We start from the raw sequence: 5,913 nt of genomic DNA on the forward strand, positions 1-5,913 counted from the left end.
GAGGAGGAGGAGCCCCGGCCAGTGAGGAAGAGGAGCCCCAGGCAGTGGCCAGGAGCCCTAGGCAGTGAGGAGGAGGCCCGGCCAGTGAGCAGGTGTCCCGAGCAGTGAGCAGGAGCCCCGGGCAGCGAGCAGGAGCCTTGGGCAGTGAGGAAGAGTCCGAGGCAGTGAGCAGGAGCCATGGGCAGTGACCAGGAGCTGCAGTGTGCCAGTATTCACTCTGGCACTCAGGTAGGGACATCTGGACCAGCGTCCTGCATGGGCTGAGTCTCAGGCTCCTTGCTCCATGAATTAGCAGAACCTCAGGTGCCTGCTCTTGAGCATGGGAAGGTGACATAGCACTTCTAGTAGGTCTTTCTCTAACCTCTGCTCTTTGCAGTTATTACTTTTCAACCTAAGCGTGCCAGGGGACGACCTTGTGATTCCCAAGGGGCCCTAATGTAGGAATGTCAGGCATAGAATAGTTCCTACCCAGTGTGCCGTGCTGGCCAAGGCTTTCCCAGCTCAGAGCAGACCTCACGCTCAGCCAGGAGGCTGCCCACAGCCGTGGTGAGCTCAAGTCTCCTCTCCCTGCAGGGGGGTCTTTAGGAGCCCGCAACTCCGCAGTCCCTCCTTAGTGTAATGCGCAGGAGGAGGCACTGAGAGGCCCCAGGCCTTCAGGAAGCTGGAAGACGTGGATGGGGTGCAAGGCAGGGCAGAGCTAGGGGTGCGCAAGGTTTACAGAGGCAGTTAGTGGGATTCTGCTGAGAAAAGAATGAAAAGAGAAGGCACATGGACTTGAGTCTCGAGGTCCAGAAAGCTGAAGCAAGAGGGCCTGAGTCAAGCGGACAGGGCTCGTCTGCACAGGAGGCGCTTCAGCCGACATCAGAGAGTATGTGTCTGCACAAGGGCCTGCCAGTGAAGGTTTTCAAGTCATTGTTCACACGTGTCACCCTGGAGGGTTTGGAAACACTTCCTGGGTACTCTCAGGGTGCTCAGACAGTCGCTGTGGACCGGTGGCCAGTGTGCACGGATCATGCTGGTTTTTCTTTTTGAGGCAGGGTCTCACTCTGTCACAGGTCGGAGTGCAAAGGCATGACGCAGTTCCCTGCAGCCTCAGAGTCCTGGGCTCAAGTGATTCTCCTGGTTCAGCTTCCAGAGTAGCTGGGACTACAGGTGTGTACCACCAAGCCCAGCTCATTTTTTGTTTTTAGTAGAGATGAGGTCTCACTTTGTTGCCCAGGCTGGTCTCAAACTCCTGTCCTCAAGTAATCATCCCGTCTCGGCCTCGAACGTGCGGAATTATAGGCATGAGCCACTGCACCTGGCCTAATCATGCTGTTTTTGATATCTTGGGAGGCCAGGCTGGCCGGGAAGAGACTGTCCCTCCAGAGACAGCGAAGCCCCAGAGATAAGAAACAGCTTCCTGGGAGCCTGTTTATTCACCTGTAGACCAGCCAGGCCCAAGCCCATATCCCGATCAGCCCCTCTATGCAAATCTCACCACCAAGCCACTCTTTCCTGGGCCCTGAATCACCCAGGGCCGGGCAGCAGGCACTAGGGATGGACCTACAGCCTGGCCAGCAGCGCTGTTCAGACCAGCCAGTCCTGAGCTGTTCCTCTGCCCCACCTTGAAAGGCTCTGGTCTCCGCTTTCCCTGGCTCCTCTCTGCTTCCCCACCCAACCTGGGTCACCCCCTGTGGCCTTGCGGATGGCGCAAAGTGTGCCTCTCCTTTCCAGAAATATGAATAATGAAGTCTTTCAGTGGCACTGGCCACCCTCTGCGGGTGCCGGCACCTCTGTGAGTTAAACTTCCAAAGGCGCGATGGAGGCGTCTTGTGACTCAGTTCCTCGGTGCCAACATGGGCTGCCCCATCGGCCACAGCGCAGCCAAAGAGCCCAAACAGAGTTAGCATCTGTAGCCAGTCCCCTGTTGCCACCCCAGTTTATTTCCAAATTTCCAGTGACCGCAGAGTTCATCCCTGTTGTAATGTGTCAGAATTCCTTCCTTTTTTTTTTTTTTTTTTGAGACAGGGTCTCACTCTGTCACTCAGGCTGGAGTGCAATGGCAGGGTCATGGCTCACTACAGCTTCAAACTCCTGGGCTCAAGCGCTCCTCCTGCCTCAGTCTTCCCAGTAGCTAGGACTATAGGCATGCACCACCACGCCTGGCTAACATTTTACTTTATTTTTATAGAGAGAGAGTCTCTCTAGGTTGCAGCCCTCCCACCTTAGCCTTCACAGCGCTGGGCTAACAGGTGCAAGCCAGTGCACCTGGCCCAGAATTTCCTCCTTTTGAAGGTTGAGTGATGTTCCGCTGTCTGCACACACACATTCTATTCATCCTTTCATCCACTGATGGACACTTGTGTCGCCGCCACCTCCTGGCTGTTAGGAGTAGTGCACCATCTCTCGTGTGCAAATATATCTCTTCGAGACCTTGCTTTCCCGCCTGTGGCAGTAGTGCGGGAGGGAGGCAGGTCACTGGGCAAGCAGGTGTGCCCTGTGGGTGACGAGACGGTTTCCCTGGCGAAAGCCCTGCGTGGGTCAAAAGTTGGAAAATACATTTGATTTTAAACATTTGTTCAAAATGAATCACGCAAACACTGGATTTGCATCTATCATCTGAGATCTCTGCTGTCCCGGGTGGCATCTTCTTCCTGGCTCCCTCCTTCCCTTCGGGCCATGGCCGCATCCTCAGCTCCTCCCTAGCCCATTCATTTCACAGGGCTCTTCCTTCCTCTGTCGAAGGGCACTGGCCCCTTCGGGAGGTTCCTCTGAGCCACCAATGCCCCGGATGGGTGGTCATGAAAAGTCACCAGTTCCACCTCCAGCCAGAAGTCCCACAAAAGTGAAAGACACTGAGGACAAAGCCACCCTTCCCTTCTTTAAAGGAGAAGGGGCGGTGCTTCAAAGAGTATCCCCCAAACCCATTCTTTAGAGCAGGGTCCCCAACCCCTGGGCTGCAGACTGGTACAGGTCTGTGGCCTATTAGGAACAGGCCTCACAGCAGGTGGGCGAGCTTTACTGCCTGAGCTCCGCTGCATGTCAGATCAGTGGGGCAGTGCACGATAGGATTGTGCTTCCGTGAGAATGAATGGGGCAGTTCATTCTCAGGGGAGTGCACTCCTCTCGTGAACTGCACATGTGAGGAATCCAGGTATGGCACCTTGAAAAGAATCTAATGTCTGATGATCAGAGGTGGAACAATTTCATCCCGAAACCATCCCCCACCAACCCCATCGGTGGAAAAATCGTCTTCCATGAAACTGGTCCATTCCTGGTGCCAAGAAGGCTAGGGACTGCTGCTTTAGAGCTGGTCCTCGGGGTGGAGGCTGGGAGTGGTACCTGCTTTCCATGGGCACAGCATCTGGCTGTGTTGTGGCTGCAGTCCAGTGGGTCTGAGAGGGGCGAGGGGGGAGGGGCAGAAGGAGAGGAGGGAGGAGGGGTGGGAGAGAGAGGAGGGAGGGGGACGGGACAGGGGGCTGTGTTGTCCAGGTAAGGGCGTGTCCGCTGGGAAGCACTGTGGGATTCCTGGGCGAGGACTGTGAGACGCTGGTCAGCGTGCGGGCAGGGTCTTTCAGGCTTTCTTTGTTTTTAATGACATCAGAGTGCGCGCCACACATAGGGGTGTCCTGGTGTTGGCACTGACTGCCTGAAGCCCAGGCACTGCCCCCTCTCTCAGGCCACAGATGCGCCCAAGGGCAGGGTTTCTCCAGGCCCGCCTGGCCCCGCTTCGTGCCATCCTGCAGTGCCAACGCAGCGGCAGTACCACATCTTCCTTCCCATGCATGGTTACCTGTGGCCGAAGCAGCAGGTGTGCACGATGTGAGGCCCAGGAGCTGTCTGCCTCCTAAGGGGGCTACGGGACTGAGGAGGTGGACCCCACGTTGGCCCTGACCAGCTCTGCCCACCTCCTTTTGAGGACACATGTGCCGAGAACAGCCAGGCTAAGGAAACATGGCTCGCACACCGGAGGCCCTGGGGAAAGACTGCAAAGATCCTTTTAATACTCTTTCCTGACTTTTTCCATAGTGTAATAATTTTAGGAAGTTTTGAAAGCACAGAAAAGTATACAGAAGAAAATTAAAATTACCTGGTCCTGCACAAGCACAGTGATCATCGTTCATGCATTTGCCAGTTTTCCTGGATTTTGGTAAACAGATATAAGTGCATATTTTACATGGAAATATTCCATGTTTAGTTTTGATCCTTTAAAAGGATCCATGTTTGTTTTTGTCCCTTTAAAAGGATTCTTCCTGTGAGTGAGAACATGCGGTGTTTGATCTTCTGCTCTTCTGTCAGTTTGCTGAGAATGATGGTTTCCAGGTTCATCCATGTCCCTACAAAGGATGAACTCATCGTTTTTGATGGCTGCATAATATTCCATGGTGTATATGTGCCACATTTTCCCTATCCAGTCTATCGTCGATGGGCATTTGGGTTGGTTCCCGGTCTTTGCTATTGTAAACAGTGCTGCAAACAATGAGAACACATGGACACAGGGAGGGGAGCACTACACACTGGGGTCAGTTGAGGGGAAATAGGGGAGGGACGGTGGCGGGTGAGGAGCTGGGGAGAGATAGCAAGGGGAGAGATGCCAGATGTAGGTGATGGGGAGGAAGGCAGCAAATCACACTGCCACATGTGTACCTATGCAACAATTTTGCATGTTCTGCACATGTACCCCAAAACCTAAAATGCAATAAAATAAATAAATGGGGGAAAAAAAAAGGATTCTTCATATCATTCAATAATCTCCTAAAATACAGTCCCAGCAACTGCCTTCATTTCATTAGACGCTGAAATGGATTTAACTGTTCTATGGTGGTTAGCCATATATTCTTGTTTCTTCTTTCCTGGTATACATGATATTGAGAACATTCTGGAACAAGATGGCTGTACTCAATTATTGAAATTCCTGAAGGATAAATACCTGGAGGAGAATCCCGGATCAAGGAGGGGCTCCCGGGAATGCTCTGGGCCCTGCTGGAGGGACAGGCTCTGGCCACGGGCCGCCACGCATACCCTTTAGAAACAGACTTTGCCATTATGATCGGCCAAAAATGAAACCACGCTTTATTTTATTTTAAGACAGGGTCTCGCCCTATCACTCAGGCTGGAGTGTAGGCTCACTACAGCCTCGACCTCCCGGGCTCAAGTGATCCTCCCGCCTCAGCCTCCCGAGTAGCTGGGACCCCAGGTGGGCGCCACCATGGGGGGCTAATTTTATAATTTTTGTAGAGACGGAGTTTAGCCGAGTTGGCCAGGCTGGTTGCAAACTCCTAGGCTCAAGGGATTGGCCTGCCTTGGCCTCCCAAAGTGCTGGGATTACAGGCGTGAGCCACCACGCCCAGCCTTTTTCACTTAATTTGGAAGCTTGGAGATAAGTGTCATACAGGCCCGTGTATGGCTGCCTGAAACCTCACTTTAAAACCAGATGTATTTGTTTGCACCTGCTGAGGCCGGGTGCTGTTTGCCTGCGGCTTGGCTGTTTGTAACTGTCTTTCGTGAATTGCTTTTTCTTATCATTTGCCCATTTTTGTGCTGGAATGTTTACCTTTTCCTTGCTGATGTGTGACAGCTCTTCAAGTCCCCTGTCACATGCCTTCCAGCATGTTATCTGATCACAGGCTGGCCTTTGCACATCGGTGGTTTTCACAAGCGTACATTTTCCACAGCCAGACCTCTGGTTTCTTATCTTCGTGGCATCACCTTTGCTCCTGTGCTTAGACTATGCTTCCCCGTTGGAGGGAAGGAAGCATTTTCCTGTTTTTACACTGTACTTGGTTTGTTACCTTTGGCTCTTAAATCCGGTGCTTCCCAATTAGGGGTATGCCCCAAAAGTCCCAGGAGTGTTTTGCTAACCATGGGTCCCTGCCTCAGTCCATCCAGATCTCTCCATCAGCCCCCAGGGTGGGGCGGGCAATGGCGGCC

At 53.2% G+C, this 5,913-nt stretch overlaps 1 long non-coding RNA gene across 1 annotated transcript; it reads right to left on the bottom strand.

The window, feature by feature from the left end:
* Nucleotides 1–2,318: 2,318 nt before the first annotated feature.
* LOC116543850 lies at nt 2,319–5,574 on the bottom strand. Its single transcript, XR_004265728.1, has 2 exons — nt 5,537–5,574; nt 2,319–2,514 (listed from the first exon to the last, which is right to left on the bottom strand). It is a non-coding gene; the product is annotated as an uncharacterized LOC116543850 (long non-coding RNA).
* Nucleotides 5,575–5,913: the final 339 nt, after the last annotated feature.

This window comes from Sapajus apella, unplaced genomic scaffold (assembly GCF_009761245.1).
Source record: "Sapajus apella isolate SASKATOON/1434 unplaced genomic scaffold, GSC_monkey_1.0 scaffold198, whole genome shotgun sequence".
NCBI lineage: Eukaryota > Metazoa > Chordata > Mammalia > Primates > Cebidae > Sapajus > Sapajus apella.